General features: G+C 49.4%; 1 protein-coding gene across 21 annotated transcripts in view; it reads right to left on the bottom strand.

Moving 5' to 3' along the window:
- UNC80 (unc-80 homolog, NALCN channel complex subunit) overlaps positions 1-19,664 on the bottom strand; it is a 3,486,058-nt gene that overhangs the window by 101,710 nt on the left and 3,364,684 nt on the right. The window lies entirely within an intron of this gene.

Here is a 19,664-nt window from a genome sequence, read left to right as displayed (position 1 = left end):
AGATCCTCTCTAGGCCCAGGCCTAACTGATCTAGAGGAGTGGCCTTGATCGATCTTACCTGAATGGGTCCCTGCTAGTATCATTCCAACTCAGACCTACTCTTCTTTCGACTGCCTCATCTGCAGGCTTGGCGTTTCTCCAACCCTCTCGTTGACTCTCGCTACCATCTACAGGACCCCTGGTCCGGTCTCCCTCTTCCTCTCAGAGTGGTCTGACCTCACATCTTCTCTTCTTGACTTTACCTCCAAGCTTCTCCTTCTCAGAGACTTCAATATTCACCTTGAATCTCCTGATTTGGCCATTGGACTCCTTCACAGCCTCCTTGATTTTCTTTCCCTCACCATTCATCCCTTCGGTCCGACGCACTCAGCCAGACATACCTTGGATGCTCTCATCTCAGCGGACATCCCCATCTCCAACCCTTTCACTACACCTCTCTCCTGGCCTGACAATGCTCTCCTGTCATCTCAAATGGATCTCTTAGGTCCCCTGGGCTCAGCCTCTACCTGCACTTCCAGTCTCCTTCTCCATCATTCGACCATTGAAGCGAGTGTTAGTTGGTACTTTTGCTGCCACTTTCATTCCCCGTCCCACTGCTACAGACTCCCATGCTGACTCTGCCCTTGCTAATCTTCACCTCTCCATCACCAACATCCTGGACATCCTTATCTCTGTCATGAGGATCTGCATGAAACCTGCCTCCAAGTGCAAAACCTGGTATGACTCTGACCTATCCTCTCTGAAACACAAGTGCACAGTTGCTGAGCGGAAGTGGCAGGCATCAGGCACATCCTCTGACAGACTGTCCTGCCTCCTGCTCCAAAGGCAATACAGACTCTCCATCCGCTCGAAGAAGACTCCCCATATCCAAGCCTGCATCTCTGTGGCCACTAACAACACGGGCAAACTGATCAAAATCTGCAACCAACTTGCTAATCCTACTGCAGTCTCCACTTCTCCCCTGCCACCCCTGACCCTCTGTATTTGACTGGCCTCTCACTTATTAACCAAAACTCAGGACATCCTGTCTTCACTCTCCTCTTCACCCCTCCCTCCTCATTCCCTCGCTCTCTGGCCTCCCTTGGCCCCCCTCTCCTCTTCCCTCATACTCTCCTCTTTCTCGCCCATAGCACCGGATGAGGTCTCTAGACAAGTCCTCTATATGAAAGTCTCCTCCAAACAGGTGCTCCCCAGCTCCTCCAGAACTATCAAGGACAACATTTTCTCCCTTGCCTTGGCCAATTTCTGTAATGACTCCTTTGCTGCTGGCTCCTTCCTGCTACCCCTGAAACACTCACTTGTGCATCTTCTCTACAAAAAGCACTCTCCCAACCCCTCCTGCCCGGCTAACTACCACCCTACATCTATTACTCCCTTTGTGGGCAAACCCATGGAGAAGTGGGTCATCTCCCATCTGCTCCAACACACTGAATCTGTTGGTTGTCTCCACAACCACCAGTCTGGTTTCAGAGCTGGCAGAGGCACGGAATCTGCTCTACTGAATGCCTGTGAAACCTTGCTCTCAAATCTTGATCCCAAACTCTTCATCCATTCTATCCTTCTGGATCTTTCCTCTGCATTGGACACAGTCAATCATGCCAACCTGACTAATCATCTCAGTGACACCCTTGGCATCACAGGCCTGGCACTGGACTGGTTGACCTCATTCCTCTCCGACTGACCTTCCCAGGTTCAACTGGGCCCTGTTATCCCCCATATTACACTCTCCACCTGCAGTGTCCCTCAAGGCTCTATCCTCTCTCTGTGCCTCTTCAACATAGCTAGGCACGGGTATTATAGCTCAGTGGCAACATGCTTGTCTTGGAAGCAAGACAATGCACAGCAACACAGGTTTGAATCCCTGGTCCACGCTTAGAAACCTCTTTGGTACTAAGCGTGTTATAAAAAAACAATTATAATATAATAATAACATCTACCTTGTCTCTCTGGCCCAACAGATCTCTTCCATCTCTCCTCACTTCCAGTGTTATGCAGACGACACACATCTATCCTTCAAGCTTCCCTCTTCTTCCTCTTCCTCTTCTCTCATCCCTGACTGGCTGACTGCTATCAGCTGCACCCCCTCAGAGGCATTCTCCCTTTCCTCACCTTCCCCCAGAAACTCAATGTCTCCAGAGCTCTGTTCCCTAGGCTGGACTACTTCAACAGCCTCTTCCTCAACCGTCCTTTATCTTCGCCCCTTCAAAAGCCCAGGAACCACATATCTCCACTGGCTCCTGGTTGCTACTAGGATCAAGTTCAAGACCCTTTGCATCATCCACAAGGCTTTCTGGGGCCTAGGACCCCACTAAATCCAACTTTCTCTCCCTAAATACCTCCCTGCTAAAACCCCTTTGGTCTTCTAGCTCCAACTCTCTGCAGATCAGACACTTCTTTAAGCAGAGTGGTGCGTAGATCTCTCCTTTTCTCTTCGTCATTCCCTCTGCCCCTCCCCTGCTAACACCCACGTCTGCTGCAATGACTCGATGCCTGATTCCCTCTGAGCTTTACAGGGCACCAGGCCCCCCCTCACCCAGTCCTCCCCCCTCCTCACACTTACATTTGGGCCCTCACCCCCTACATACCCGTGTTGTGATTGAGAAGACCTTTGGCCTGTTGAAGGCGCGGTTCCGCTGCCTAAGCAGGTCTGGTGGAGCACTCCTTTATAGGCCTGAGAAGGTGGCAAAGATCACCATGGCCTGTGTCATGCTGCACAACATGTGCGTCCGGAGAAATGTACCACTGCCACCTGACATTGACATGCATGCACCGGGTGAGGATTATGGGGATGAAGACGGAGGAGAAGCAGCACCCCTGCCAGTACGTGATGCATAGGATGGCCGTGCAGTATGGCAATCACTGATTGACGAATACTTCTGACCCACAGGGACGTTGATAGATATGTGTCAGTAACACATTGTACACCGGGTCCTTGTGGACATGCACACAGGGAATGTTGGGATTTGGGCACTGAACACCGTCATGCATTAAATGGATACACACGAAATGAACAATGTCTAAGCATTATGTTTTTTCTCACAACGGGTGTATTGGTTCAAACAACAAAAATGTGACAACCCCCTGCCCCCCAAACCCCCAGTGAACTCCCAAACCCCCCCAGTTAACTACAAACCCCCACAATAAACTCCAAAAAACCCCAGTGAACTCCCAAACCCACCCAATAAACTCCCCCAAATGCTCCCATTCACCCACAACCATGTGTCCCACTCCCATTGTCTGCCCACACTACGTGCGGGACTTTTTGCTGTCTGGGGGCAGCATTTCGGTGTGCCTTGCACTCCTTCTGGTCCGACGCACCGGGCTGGTGGAGACTGAGGAAGCAGGTGTGGTGGCTGATGAGGAGTCGGTGGCAGGTTCCATGCCTGCTGCAAGGCGTGGCCGCTGCATGTGGAGCAGGATTGATGTTAGCACCTGTGTTATTGCCCCCAGACAGTCCCTCATCAGCACTGCCGACACATTCACTGCAGCTGTGTTGGCGGTAATAGCGGCAGTGGTCCCCGCTATGGCTATTTCCCACCTGGTGTCCTCGCCATCTGCTATGTATTGCCGCAGGAGATCCAACATCGCCTCCTGTCGGCCCTCCACCCTCGCCAGCCGTGACTCGAGGGTGTTGGTGGGAGCAGGAGTGGTGGGGGGTGCTGTCACGGGGCCTGCTTCTTCAGTGCTGTCCTCGGGGAAGGGGCTCAGGTCCGAATCATGCAGGCAGGGATCAGCACTGCTGTAGGTGGGTGAGGGCTGAATTTGGGGCGTGGGGTGGACACGGGGCTTGGGGTGGGTGTACATGTGTGACTCCTTCCTGGTCCAGGCACTCCTCAAAGTCATCTTCAGTGGTGGCCAGTGCTACTAGGGACTCCTCTTCCACTGGTGTGGGTGTGGGCTGCTGGGTCTCGAGTGTGTCAGGCACACTGGCTGTAGCTGTTGTCAGCTGTGTCTCGGGTATGTCAGGCACACTGGCTGTGGGTGGGGCCTGCTTGGCTGCCCCGGGGGTGGTGGTGGCGATAGCCCTTTTCTGTGTGCGTGTCATGATCTCTGCTTCCAAAAGGTCAGGGTTTTCCCAACTCCCTTGGAAGCAGATCCATAACCCAGGTTCCGAGTGCCAACCAGTCCCAATTGGGACCTTTTGGACCCAGTCCTGGCGCCAGTGGCACCAGGCTCATAAATATGCCCAGTCCCAGCGTTGGAAGCGCCGGGCTCATAATGCTTGGGTGGACTTACCTGCAGCAGACCATGCTGCTTACTTGCCTGCCAGTTGAGCCTCTGATCCTCTTCTGTTTGGAACTACTTTTCCTGTTGGGTGGGGCAAGAGCCACTCCCTAGATTCAGAACACTGGAACTCTTCTGGAAAGCAGGAACTCTTTTCTTACCTAGGCGTGGCTGTGGAAGGAGACACCTAAGCACTACAGGAGGCTATTTAAACCACACCCGATGGATGAATCTTGCTTTGCGTTATTCTGCATCCTCTGCAGCAGAACGCTCATCGTGTCTTCTGCATCTGATCCTGGGCCTAAGGAAAAAGGCTTACCATCCTGAATCCAGTCTTCAGCAACACCTATAAAGACAAGAAAATCCAGTCTTCAGCAACACCTATAAAGACAAGAAAGAACAGGTTAGCATTACGGTCTTCAGTGACAGCTCTTCACTTACCTGGTCCATCGGCTGTCACCAACGCCTCGCGCTGCATTCCGGCATCTGAAAGACAAAGGCTTACCTACTCTTCGTGCGCTCCGGAGGTCTTCACACTGCATTCCGGCATCTGAAAGACAAAAGCTTACCAACTCTTCGCACGCTCCGGAGGCCTTCGGCGCTGCATCCCGCATCTGAAAGACAAAACAAGGTGCGTTTAAAGACATTGGGGAACTTTAATACTCACGTGCCATTACTCCTTTCCACATCTAACCCAGTGGGTATTCCGGCACCCTGCAGCCGCTCCGAACTTGTACCTGCAAAATAAAAAGACAGTTAGAGCGCATCGTGAAGCGGGCAACAAGCGCTTACTTACGTGCTTCCAGGCGCTTCTATTCATCACACGGGCTCCATCTTCAACTCAATTCAGCCCGTCATCCGCCATCGCCGGAACCCTGCAAAACAAGAAACATCATTACTAAAGACTTTAAAGACATTAGAATTACTCGAAACTTACAGTTCATGCAGTAAACGACGGACAGCAGTCCTCTGAAGTCAAGAGGCCTGCACCCCTTATCCAGTGAAGAAACTGGTTACAGCACCCTGCCCCGAGGCAGATGGAGAGCACGGCGTTCACTTACCTAAGGTGAGAGCGTTAACCTTTGGGGTTCTACAGGAGAAGAGAAAGGGAAGAAGAGAGAGACATTCAATAACCCAGTTCCTTAATCCCATATTTTCTATCTGCAGACATCTTACCCTTCGAGTCAGACATACAGTGCACAGAGGTCCAGCCCAAAGAGCCAGCCGTGTGTTACACATCACCTTTGAAGATACGGTATACGCCCAGTCAAGACCGGCGCCTCTACGGGAATCAGGTGAGCGTTACAGAACGCAAAGCCTACCACAAAACTCCCGTCCAGGCGCTATGGAAACCTCGGATACCGACCAGCTAGCCCAGTTACTTGGGGAACTAAGGGCAGAAGTGCATGCAGCCCGTCAGGAAACGAACGCTGTAAGAAGGGAACTGATTATTTCCAAGGAGCGAACAGATGATCTCGCTAGACAAATGCTACAGTCACAAGCCGGACAGACCCCGTTACCCGCATCTGGGGGAAATCTTCCTTCTACATCCTCTATGAATCCAGTGCAGATCAACCTACCTGGGAATGTACCTCTGGCTCCGCCCGAACGATTTTCTGGTGACCCAAAGAGGTTTGCAGTATTTATCAATCAGTGCCGGTTGCATTTCTTATGCCGGCCAGCAGCCTTTCCAACTGATCAAGCTAAAGTAGCTTTCGTGCTTTCGTACCTTAGTGGCAATGCGGCAGACTGGTCGATCCCTCTAGTAAATCAAGATGATCCGGTCCTCCATGATTTTCAAGCTTTTCAGCTCAGTATGGAAAAACTGTTCGCAAGACATTCACAGGGGCAGGCCTTGGACAATGAGCTTCTTTCATTGCGACAAGGTAATCAAGACCTTTTGGCTTATATTGCATCTTTCAACAGACTGATAGTGGAAACTCAATGGCCTGAGGACAAAAGGATTACGCTGTTTTATAGAGGTCTACGTGGAGAGCTCAAAGATGTGTTAGCCCAAGTAGTGAATCCCCCACAAGATTGTTCGGACTATATAGACTTAGTCGTTCAAATAGATCACAGACTGCAGAACAGGAAGGCCGATCGTTCCAAGTTTGATGCTCGAGTATTTTCCAAACCGCCAACTCCTTCCAAAGGAGTAGACTCCGGGGAACCCATGCAAATAGGGGGTCTGAAAGGTCCTCTAACACAAAAGGAGCGGGAAAGGAGAAAACAGTTGCATTTATGCCTCTATTGCGGAATCTCAGGGCACTTTCTTCGAGACTGTCCGGTGAAACCTGCCAAGAAGGCAGTAGGAGCTGCAGTTACCAAAGTTACAAACTCTGAGCAGGGAAACGACCTCGCCCGACAAGAATAGAGGTCCTCTTGCCGAGCGTGAAAACCAGTTCCGTGACCTCGCATTTCGTGATACCTATGGTCCTCATTAGCCCTGATAATCCGGATCGATTACATGCAATTGAAGCTTACGTCGACAGTGGTGCCATCGGCAATTATGTGGATCATGAAATGGTTTTGAGGATGAATTTAACTCTTTGTCCCAAGGCTGTAAAGGACGTTATTACTACGGTGGATGGTACGGAGATAGCCTCCGGGCCAGTAACGCATACCACTCAAGAGGTGACGCTAGTAAGTCAAGATGGACACCATGAGAAGATCGTGTTCGATGTGATCAAGGCCCCTCAGTTTCAGATTATTCTAGGAATACCTTGGTTAGAGAAACACAATCCTCTGATCGATTGGTGAGCAAGAACGGTCCAGTTTCCAGAATGTGTCTCTACTTGTCACCCTCCACCTGGTGTTGCACTGGCAGCAATTTCTTCAGAGACTCCCCAGTTACCTCCCGAATACCTAGAATACCAAGATGTTTTCCGGAAGGATCAGGCTAACTCTCTACCTCCTCATAGGTCTTATGACTGCCAGATAGACCTGATACCTGGATCTACTCCTCCTTGTAGTAGAATTTATGCCCTCACCGAGCCTGAGAACCTTCACCTTCGACAATACCTGGATCAATACCTGGCAAATGGGTTTATTCGTCCTTCCAAGTCCCCTGCTTCTTCAGCTTTGTTCTTCGTTCCAAAAAAGGAAGGAGACCTTAGAACTTGTATAGATTATCGCTCCCTGAACCAGATCACCGTTAAAAATAGATATCCGTTACCTTTGATCCCTGAACTCCTGGACCAAGTCAGAAAAGCATGCATATATACAAAGCTGGATCTTAGAGGAGCTTACCACTTGGTACGAGTAAAAGAGGGCGATGAATGGAAGACGGCCTTCCGCACCAAGTATGGGCTATTTGAATATCAGGTCATGCCCTTCGGACTTTGCAATGCCCCGGCCGCCTTTCAATATTTTATGAACGATGTCCTCAGAGAGCTCATAGATGTGTGTGTTGTTGTTTACATTGACGACATCCTCGTTTATTCTTCATCGGAATCTGAACATCGGAAACACGTGAAAATGGTCCTCGAAAGATTGCGTCAACACAAACTTTTCGCTAAGTTGGAAAAATGTGTTTTCAACGTGACTGAAGTTGAATTCTTGGGATTCATATTATCACCTGGCGGAGTGCGTATGGATTCAAAGAAGGTCGATGCAGTTCTCAAATGGCCATCACCATCCTCCGTAAAAGGTGTGCAAAGCATGTTAGGCTTCGCTAACTTTTACCGCAGGTTTATCCCCGAATTCTCTCGAATAGTCCAGCCCATCACTGCCTTGTTAAAGAAAAACAAACGTTTTGAATGGTCTACCGAGGCGGAACAAGCTTTCCAGGATTTGAAGACTAAATTTATCTCTGCACCAATCTTAAAACACCCTCGCCCCGAACTCCCCTACATCGTGGAAACTGATGCTTCAAGCCTTGCCATGGGGGCAGTTCTATCACAAAAGGACCCGGTAACCAATCAGTTGCATCCCGTGGCATTTTGGTCCCGCAAATTCTCGCCTCCTGAAATCAATTACACGATTACTGACAAGGAACTTCTGGCTATCAAGTCTGCCTTTAAGGCTTGGCGGCATTATCTGCTGGGGGCCCGACACACCGTTACTGTGATTACGGATCACCGAAACCTGCAATATTTGAAAACCGCAAAAGCCCAATCCTCTAGACAACTCCGTTGGGCATTATTCTTTGCCGAGTTTGACTTCATAATTACCTATCGACCTGGTACAAAGAACGGTAAAGCTGATGCCCTTTCTCGGATGGGAGTGGAAGAACACTTGATCAACCCTAAACCTGTACCAATCATTCCCGAACAAAGAATTCTGGGTGTAATCGCCACAGAATCCATAGAGGAAGTTAAGGATAAAGCCAGGCAACTTGTAACTCCAGCAGACATACAGAATTAGCATCTGCAGGGAAAGGACTTTGCAGTAAAGGACAACTTATTGTATTTCCAAGAACGATTATACCTACCCAGCACAGATTTACAGAAAAAAGTAATCTCTTGTTATCACGATTCTTTAATGGAAGGACATCCCGGTATGGCCAAGACCTCAGAAAAGATAAAGCGCTACTTCTGGTGGCCGTCTTGGAAAAAAGATATCAGAGACTTTATAATGTCCTGTGGAGTATGCGCCCAAAACAAGAGTCAAAAGGAAAGACCAGCAGGCCTCTTATGCCCTATTGACATCCCACCTCGCCCTTGGCACACGCTTTCTATGGACTTCATCACCGATCTACCTCCATGCTCCGGATACAATACGATTCTAGTAATCGTGGACTTATTCTCCAAGATGGCGCATTTCATTCCGCTCAAAGGCTTGCCAACAGCAGCAACTCTGGCCCGAGAATTTCTCGAAAACATCGTCCGACTGCACGGTTTTCCTTCGGTTCTAATTTCGGATCGAGGTAGTCAATTTATTTCTCATTTTTGGCGAAGTTGCTGTCGGTCGGCTCAAATTGATGTGAGACTATCGACCAGTCACCACCCTCAGACCGACGGACAAACCGAGAGGACCAATCAAACTCTGGAACAGTATTTACGCTGCATGCTGCAACAAACTGAAAAAACTTGGAAAGACATCCTTTGGATAGCCGAATATGCCTACAATAACTCTGTCCATTCGGGAACTGGGAAAACCCCGTTTTTTCTTTTGTACGGCAGTCACCCTCGAACCTCGGAGTTGGATCCCCTCCAAGATCTTGAAACACCAGCAGTAGACTACCTGCATTCTACAATCACCCAAGGCTTTAAGGAAGCTGTTTCTCACCTTCAAAGGGCTAAAGAACAATACAAGAAAGGAGCAGATCAACATCGGAAGGAAGCCCCTCAATATCAAGTAGGGGATCAAGTCTGGTTATCCACCAAATATCTACCTCTAAAAGGGCCACGCACATTCAACCCAAGATACCTTGGTCCCTATTCCATCACTACCATAGTAAACCCAGTAGCGGTCAAGTTGGACTTGCCCCCGCACATGAAGATACATCCGGTCTTCCACGTCTCTCTATTAAAACCCATGCAACCTCAAACCCGACTAACTAAATCTCCAAAACCTATCCTAGTTGATGGAGAACTCGAGTTTGAAGTCAAAAGCATTCTGGACTCCAAGATCTCCAAATCTAAACTATTTTACCTAATTGACTGGAAAGGCTACGGCCCCCAAGAGAGATCCTGGGAACCTGCTGAATATGTCCACGCTCCTCGCCTAATCAAAAGATTTCACCGAACATTTCCTGACAAGCCAAAACCCCCGGAGAAGCCCGGTTTGAGAGGGGCCTTGAGGGGGGGTACTGTCATGATCTCTGCTTCCAGAAGGTCAGGGTTTTCCCAACTCCCTTGGAAGCAGATCCATAACCCAGGTTCCGAGTGCCAACCAGTCCCAATTGGGTCCTTTTGGACCCAGTCCTGGCGCCAGTGGCACCAGGCTCATAAATATGCCCAGTCCCAGCGCTGGAAGCGCCGGGCTCATAATGCTTGGGTGGACTTACCTGCAGCAGACCATGCTGCTTACTTGCCTGCCAGTTGAGCCTCTGATCCTCTTCTGTTTGGAACTACTTTTCCTGTTGGGTGGGGCAGGAGCCACTCCCTAGATTCAGAACACTGGAACTCTTCTGGAAAGCAGGAACTCTTTTCTTACCTAGGCGTGGCTGTGGAAGGAGACACCTAAGCACTACAGGAGGCTATTTAAACCACACCCGATGGATGAATCTTGCTTTGCGTTATTCTGCATCCTCTGCAGCAGAACGCTCATCGTGTCTTCTGCATCTGATCCTGGGCCTAAGGAAAAAGGCTTACCATCCTGAATCCAGTCTTCAGCAACACCTATAAAGACAAGAAAATCCAGTCTTCAGCAACACCTATAAAGACAAGAAAGAACAGGTTAGCATTACGGTCTTCAGTGACAGCTCTTCACTTACCTGGTCCATCGCTTGTCACCAACGCCTCGCGCTGCATTCCGGCATCTGAAAGACAAAGGCTTACCTACTCTTCGTGCGCTCCGGAGGTCTTCACACTGCATTCCGGCACCTGAAAGACAAAAGCTTACCAACTCTTCGCACGCTCCGGAGGCCTTCGGCGCTGCATCCCGCATCTGAAAGACAAAACAAGGTGCGTTTAAAGACATTGGGGAACTTTAATACTCACGTGCCATTACTCCTTTCCACATCTAACCCAGTGGGTATTCCGGCACCCTGCAGCCGCTCCGAACTTGTACCTGCAAAATAAAAAGACAGTTAGAGCGCATCGTGAAGCGGGCAACAAGCGCTTACTTACGTGCTTCCAGGCGCTTCTATTCATCACACGGGCTCCATCTTCAACTCACTTCAGCCCGTCATCCGCCATCGCCGGAACCCTGCAAAACAAGAAACATCATTACTAAAGACTTTAAAGACATTAGAATTACTCGAAACTTACCGTTCGTGCAGTAAACGACGGACAGCAGTCCTCTGAAGTCAAGAGGCCTGCTCCCCTTATCCAGTGAAGAAACTGGTTACAGCACCCTGCCCCGAGGCAGATGGAGAGCACAGCGTTCACTTACCTAAGGTGAGAGCGTTAACCTTTGGGGTTCTACAGGAGAAGAGAAAGGGAAGAAGAGAGAGACATTCAATAACCCAGTTCCTTAATCCCATATTTTCTATCTGCAGACATCTTACCCTTCGAGTCAGACATACAGTGCACAGAGGTCCAGCCCAAAGAGCCAGCCGTGTGTTACACATCACCTTTGAAGATACGGTATACGCCCAGTCAAGACCGGCGCCTCTACGGGAATCAGGTGAGCGTTACAGTGCGGGACGTGGATGCCCTCATGGTGGTGTCTTGGCTGGCATCTTCTCCATCGGTGCCTGGGGGCTAGAAGAGATGCAGGGCATCAGTGATGGTGTTACATGCCAGAAGCATACTATGGTGATGTTCATTATTCATTTAATCATGCATTCATGTCTTACAGGTGTGTCACACAGGGTAGTCTGAGGGGGCAGTTTGGCATTTGCTGCATGGCAGGTGGCATGCCATTGATTTGGGGTTTGTGTGATGTATTACATGGGCACGGTTCATGTGTGTTGGCTGTGTGTTGGTTATGGGATTGGACTCAGCATGCATTTCTGTCTGGCAGGGTTTGGCCCGCCATGTGGACTTGGATGTGTTCATGTGGGTGTTGGGACATGCATTGCCTTGCCTAGACTCTCTTCCACATCACTTGTGCTACGTCATGGTTTCCCCTACAGCGATCTGCAGGGTCACTCACCTCCTTCTGGTGATGATGCCGCACCCGTCTTCATCTCCCCAAATCCCTCGATGGACTCTGGATTAATGAAGCTGCTTGTGGTCTCCTCCCAGGGGAGCATTTTGGCAGGAGAGTGGGAACCCCCGCCTGTGGCCATGGCCTCCCTCCTGTTGCTTGCCATGATGTTACGGACCCTCAAGCGGAGGTCATCCCACCTCTTCCTGCAGTCCTTGACACTACGTGGGGTGGTTCCTACAGCCAGCACCTTGCGGGCTACCCCCTGCCAGATGTCCTTCTTCTGCTGCACCTCACGCTTCATGTTCTGGGATTTCATAAGATCTGCATGTGCAGCAAGGGTGTCCGCTAGCATATTTAATTCAGCGTCGGAAAACGCTGCTTCCGCAGCCAGGGGGTGGTCTTCCGGGTTGCCTTGGACATTATGGAAGTATTGGCACAGAGCTCTCCAGGAAACAACTGGTGGTTTGGGAGGATTGCAATGGATTGTGTTTTTAAAGATGGCCGCCGGCCCATTTCCTGTTCCGACACAATGACGTTATTTCCGGGTCTGGTTTTACAAGCCCGGTATTAGCATGTTGGTATTACCGGGTCGGTATTTAGGGGTTCCTTCTAGGCGGTGGCGGTATCGGCTGGTCCCGTGATGGCGCTATCGGGGGGGGGGGTTGGAGGGCCTTTTGCGGCATGCCAGTATGACCATTACCGGCATGGGGGTTCGCGCGTGCTCGCGCACTCGTAATCACCAGCTATTAGCAGCGTCATACGAGCACGGACCCGCTCGTTCCGCCATGCCGGTAATGACCCCGTTTTTAAAGCGCTACTCATAATGAGGCCCCTTGTCTCTTAGCACAGAGACCCTAACACTTATGCCAAAAAACATTAGTATTTGCCTTTATGTAGCTGCTTTGACTATTTCCTATGAAATATCGTCTCTTCACAATGTGTAGTCGAGTTGCCGCTCTTCTCTTTTTTCTCATTCTTATCACAGTCTTGTGATATGGACTGGCACCCATTATTTTTTATAGCATGCTATACATAGCATCTACAGTGCCAGATATCCTTTGGACATTTTTTCCGAGTGAGGGCGCAGCTTGGCTCTGCACTGGTGTCGCTATCCGCCGTTAGATGCCACACATCAGACTTCACGTCAGGACCAGTTTGTATGAAGTCTCCACTCCCCAGTTCTGCCCCTTTCACTAGCACTCAGCCTCTGAGAGACTGTAGGACAAGGTGTACGAGCTACCCACTTGTGAGGGCAAAGAGGACTCTGTAAGAGGAAGGTCCATCAGAAAGAACATTACAACAAGGGAAGTCATTTGTTCTTCTAATGGATTAGTTTCTCCCACAGATTCCTCGTCCCTGATAGACTTCCATAGCAGTATGTAAATCTGGAGGAGGGAGAAGAACAAGTGGACACCACCTACAACAGAAATCTGTGGTGGACTGCATGGGGAAACACGTAACCGGGCATTCGGCACCATCAGAATGCAGGCGACCATGACACCAAATAGGTGCTGGAAGGCAGAGACTGTTGCCAGCTCTGGGGAATGAAAGACGGAACCATCTGGAAGATTTTCACAAGTCTATTTTCAGGAGGGAAAGCCCTGCCCAGGCTAGTGTCCAAGAACGCTCCAATGAATCGGAGGGACTGAGAGTTTAAGGAGAAGCCCAAACTCTGAAACAGGCTGCATGTGCAGAACAGATGTGCTAACACCAAGTTGGTGACGCAGGCCCGGACGAGCCAGTTGTTCAGGTAGGAGAAGACATGTGTACTTTACCTCCTGAGGCGAGCTGCCACCAATGCCGACAGTTTGGTGAAACCCAGGGTGCCAATGAAAGACTGAACGGCAGAACCTTGATCTAATAGGAGGAGGTCCTGACTACAAACCTTGTGTCCTGCCTGTGATGGATCGACAAACAAAAGTAAGAGTCCTGTATATTTAGAAATATCAGCGAGTCCTGCAGTTCGAGGGCCTAAAGGATCTGTGCCAAGGTGACCATCTTGAACTCATACTCGGCAGTTACACATTTAAAAATCTCTGATCCAAGATGGGATGTAGGACCCTGTCTTTCTTTAGAACCAGAAAGTAAATCGAGTACCAGCGCCTGCCTCACTTTGAGCAGAGCAGCACTTCTATGGCTTCGGCAGAAGCTGATGGACCTCCTACAGCTGAAGAGGTGTCAGAGACAATAATAGACCAGAAGTAGGAAGGCCGGTCAGCCTGGGTTACAACCTTTATGGCCTAAGCATCGGAAATAGTCTGACGCCGCCCCTCAGCAAACAGGGCTATACACCCACCGACCTTGGTGAAATGGACGAAGTCCTCTTCTAAGAGGTTTTACCCTGGGGGCTGGTGAGCAGACAGCTGAGGTGGCAAACCCCCTCTCTGGACACCACAAACTCTACCCTGACCCAGTGCTGCTGGTTGCCAGAGGGTGCCTCATCCTTACCAGGGTGGGTGAATGAGGCAAAGGGGTGAAAGCCCTGTTCCCTCAGCACAGAGGCGGAAGGATAATGAACTTCCAAGGCTAACTTCCAAGGAGAACTTCCAAGCATTTCTGTCTTTACCAGCCCTTTTTGCATTGCAATTTTGTGCTCTGTGGAAGTTTGAATCCTGGTGTGCTTTTAACATTTCTGTACCAGCCCTTTTTGCATTGCATTTCTGTGCTCTCGAATCCTGGTGCGTTATTTCATAACTCTTCACCCCATTTTTGGTACTAAAGTGTTTCCATGGCATCTGTTTTCTTGCTTCTCTTGGCAACTAGGCCGCCTGGGGAGTTTTTGCTCATGCTGCGCTGTGCAGTCCCTCCTCTATCATCCATCCCATCCTTCGCCACCCCTATGGCCCTCACCATCTCCCCTATCTATTCTAACTGCTATACTATCACCTATCCTCCCTCTCTCACGAAGTCTGGAAGAAAAAAGCTTAAAAAAGACATCCTGACCACTAACCGCGGCCTACCGATCACAGACCCCTATGTCAGTGCAACTTCCAGACAGATTTTCACTGATATCCGCACCTTCCCCAGTCCTGCCAAGCTGGTTTACGAACATTCGTCTGATGAAACGAGTGTCAGCGGCTGCCTTTGCATCTACCGTCATCCCCCCTCTCACCCACTGCAGACTCTACCCCTGACTCCGCTCTCAGCAATCTCTATCTTGCCATCACTAATATCCTTGACATTCTTGCCCCAGTCCTGAGGATCTGCCTGAAACATGCCTCCAAGCGTAACACCTGGTACGACTCTGAACTTGCAACCCTGAAATGCAAGTGCAAAGCTGCGGAATGGAGGTGGCAGATCTCAGGCTCACCCTCTGACAAACTGGCCTGTCGCCTGCTCCAAAGGCAATACTGACTATCCATTCGCTCAATAAAAGGGCCCACATCCAGGCTCGTGTCTCTGGTGCATCCAACAACACAACTAAACTCTTCAAAATCTGCAAGGAACTAGCCAACCCTTCCGCAGTCACCACCTCACCACTTCCCTCCCTGGCCCTCTGCAATGCACTGGCCACACACTTCACTCCAAAACCCAGGAAATCCTGAGCACCCTTGCTTCCCTTTCCTCCCCTTCCCCCAACCCCCTGCCACCTACGGTGTCTCATCCCCCTCTGCCTTTCTCTCCTCCATCTAAATTATCACATCTGATGAGGTCACTAGAGTTTACAGCACTATAAAGGTCTCCTCCAAACAGGTCTCCCCTGTTCTTTCAGAACTACTAAGGACAATATTGGCTCTCTTACACCTGGGCTTACTGATTTCTTCAATGACTCTTTTTCTACTGGGTCTTTCCCCTCTTCCCTCAAGCACTCTCTTGTGCGCCCCCTCCTGAAAAAGCCTTCTGCAGATCCACCTTGTCCGGGTAACTACTTCACCATTTCTATCACCCCATTCCTTGGGAAACTCTTGGAGAAGCTGGTCTGCCCCCAACTGAGCTTGTTGGTTGCCTACCCGACCATCAATCTGAATTCCGAGCATCCAGAGGCACGGAAACTGCTCTTCTGAACACCCGTGAAGAACTGCTTGCATCTCTTGATTCTAACTCTCCTGCCGTTCTCATTCTATTTGATCTCTCCTCTGCATTTGACATGGTCAACCACACCATCCTCATAAAACGGCTACACAATACCCTAGGTATCTCGGAGCGGGCACTGGACTGGCTGACCTCCTTCCTCAATGACCGTCCTCTCCAGGTTATCATGGGCTCTTTCTCCTCTCCCACGTCTATCTCCACCTCTGGCATCCCCCAGGGCTCCAATCTTTCTTCCTGCATCTTTGACATCTATCTTGCTCCACTTGCAGACCTAATTTCCACCTTCTCCCCTTATTTCCAGTGTTATGCTGATAACACACAACTCTTCTTCAAACTTGCCTCTGATCGTCACCTTACTTCCTCCCTCATTACTGACTGCCTATCTGCCATCCAGTCCTGGTGTGCCTCCAATGATCTCTGCCTTAATGCCAGCAAGACTGAGATCCTTCCCCACTGGGACTCCTTCTCCCTATTTCTTCCCCTCACTCTGGCCACCCTCTATGGGTTCTATCCCTTCTCTTCTCCTTCATCTGAAGCCAAAAACCTTGGAGTCATCTTCAACTCCTCTCTTTCCTTCCTCCTTCACATCTAGGACCTTGCCAAGAAGGCCCACTTTCAACTCCACCTCCTCAAAGGAATCCTTCCTTTCCTCACTTTCCCCCAGAAGCACAATGTCTCTAGAGCTCTGGTACTCTGTAGGCTTGACTACTGCAATAGCCTCTTCCTTAATCTAATCTCTTCCTCTCTACATCCCCTCCAGCTAATCCAGAATAGGGCTGCAAGACTTATCCTTGGTCTCAAGCACAGGGACTGCATCTCTCCAGCCCTTAAAAATCTCCACATCGGTTGCTGCAAGGATCAAATTCAAATCCCTCTGCATCATCCATAAGGCTGTCTGGGGCCGGGGACCACGCTATCTACAACTGGCTCTCATTAAAGACTCTCCCTCCAGATCTTTACGTTCTTCCGGCACCAACTCTTTGCCTGTCAAGCGATTCGTTAAAAAGCGAGCTGGTGGACAATCTCCTTCCTTGGCTGGCATCCTCCTTTGGAACAGCCTCTCCCTTCCTCTTCGACCTGAGCAGGATCTCCTCAAATTCCAGAAGCTCCTCAAGACTTTCCTTTTCACTTCCTCCTCCCCTCCCTCCTTTGCTAAACCCCACAGTTGCTGAAATTGGTGACCAGGGCCCTTATGTGTCCACCTAGGTCCCGGCCTCCCACCACCAATCCCCTTCAACCGCCGCTAGCTCCCAGCACTTGCCTCGGGTGCCCACTGGCCTGTGCTATCACACACCTGCACTTATTTACTGGCAGTTGACCACTCTTACCTAGTGATCTCTGCCAGTCATTTAACAGCTGCTTGCAACTTACTCTCTAGCACTTCCCTCCATATTACTCCTGGCACCTACCCCCTCCATCTCTCATCCCTTCTCTATCTCTGCACTTGCACGTTCTGAATGCTCACAAGGCCTAGTAGGACCGCCTCTCTCTTTCATTGTTTATATTTGCCTTTCATTCCCTTGTTCCCTCCCCGTTGCCCAGTGGACCTCACCATGAGGATATCCTGCTACGGGGAAGTGTTCAGGTCCTGGCCTCCCGCAGGTCTGCAGCAAAATACATTAGGTGCTCTCACTGCCCATAGAACAGCCCAATAGGGATGGGATTCCCTTCTTGCTGAAGGATGTTAGACATCTTTGAGAGGAATTCGTCCATCAGGAGTAAAGGCGAACAATACAAGGGCGAGGAAGACTGAAGGCAGAGACACACTGTGCCAGGAAGAAGCCATGTCTGCTGGAGATAGGACCAAGCTCATTGGCATGCAGTCACGATCCACAGAGGGGTCTCGGCCGGTCTCACCTAGCACTGTGGGTTTTGTGGTCACTGTCAGCACCAAGGTTGAAGCCGTCTGCACCCGAGCCTTGGCAAAATTGTCAAGAATTTTTCAGCAAGAACAGTTCCAACTTCTCCAGGGTAGAGGACTAAGTGTGCTTGAGGCGTTCAAGTCGAATCCTCAGAAGAACCCTTGGACTAGTGACTCCTGTCCTTGGAAGAAGAAAAGGAGTTATGCTTTGAATAGTCGCTCTGGGAACGGGACCTCTTCCTGTGCTTCTCCTGCTTCTTGTCTTTTCGGACAGGGGAACATTCTTCTATCCATTCTTCCACCAATGCCTGACCTTTTGCGCCCAGAGACTTGGAAGATACCATTCTTGTGGCAGTAGGTGAATAACTTGGATGCAAGGGTTGGCACAATCCGCTATCCTGCAACCCCCCCAGATCCCTCAAGACAACACAGGAAAATCCAGTGAGGGTCTAAAAAGACAGACATTTGTCTCCCGCAATCCAAACAAGGTGTAAAGCCTGAAACTTTACAAGGGTTAGGCATGACGCAGAGACAAGCAAAAGCTAAGTGGCATTCCCGAAGCATGTAAAAAAGGAACTGAGGTCACGGGGATCCATATCCCCGTTACCAGGGGGCGCATAAGGGTGTTGAGCGGAGGCAACATGGAGCCACAGTATGCCAATGATGGAGTTCAGCTAGCCATAGAGATACTATATCAAAGATGAGGAATTGGTGGGAGTATGGAATCCATTCTAATTACTTTGCCATTTTATAAAGAATATGTGGTCAACGCTTGAGCTGTATGATACTTGTTTTTATTCTTAGTTACCTCTGCAAGGTGGTGTCCTTGGTCCCCTCTACTTTGTGACATAGACCACTCCTCTTGGTAACATCGCTACCTCATTCATTTCAAATGAAACTGTTTTTTGACAACACCCCAAACTGCTTCTCATTGCATTCAAGCCAAAGTGATTAACTGATAAACTGCCATTCACCACTGGATTGACATGTGTTGCTGTAAACCCTTTTTGTCTAAACCCTTAATTATCTATTATTCTTGGGCTACCACTCCAACAACATTGTCCTCTCTGATCTGCTTCTTTCTCAAAAGCCTAGTTTTCTCATCTTTTTATTGGAACGTTAGGGTTCTTATCAAGATCTGTGCAATTCTCTACCTTCATCACCCCAACCACATGTCTGTATTTTTGCTCGTGTTCACTAACCAAAAGATCGGTCGCTACCTCTCATTTCACAGGCTGGATCCATGATTAATGCGTTAGCCACACATACTGTTATAACAGCCTCCTCATTGGCCTGTTGCTCTGGGCCTTCCTCTGCTTCAAGAAACATGCGAACTATGCCACCCACACTCGGCTCAATCTCTGTATGCCAAATTCAAATTGATATTGGTATTTTACCTAAATGTGAAGTATGTTATATATGAGGGATACCCTCATTTTGCATCTCCTATACGCGATTGTTCAGGGAACGACCAGCTTTTCCAACGACTAACCAGGTACAAGGAAAGTCATTACACAAAGCAAATCCATAAATGGTACAGAACAGTTAGCAGTAGTAAACACATTAATCTTTAAAAGTTAGGTCATCTACTACATGGGTATAGTCCTAAAGCAGGGAAATCCGGACAGGTGAGGAAAACTAGCCATTGGATACTTGGTTATACTGACACCAAATGATTTTAATAAAGACGCAAATGTCACTAGTAACTGTTCAGAGGAAAACATGGATGTTAGTCATGTAAGTGACACAAAGTGGCATTTGGGGTTCCTTAACCTAGTTCCAATATGCTGGAGTATGTGGCAGATTGACCGTTGAGTAGCTATGATTTTGGTGCCCGATATCAAAG

The sequence above is a fragment of the Ambystoma mexicanum genome, chromosome 9 (genome assembly GCF_040938575.1).
Source record: "Ambystoma mexicanum isolate Mex_15411 chromosome 9, UKY_AmexF1_1, whole genome shotgun sequence".
Lineage (NCBI taxonomy): Eukaryota > Metazoa > Chordata > Amphibia > Caudata > Ambystomatidae > Ambystoma > Ambystoma mexicanum.
Note: the sequence above shows the minus strand (reverse complement) of the source record. Positions and strands in the feature narration are given on the sequence as shown.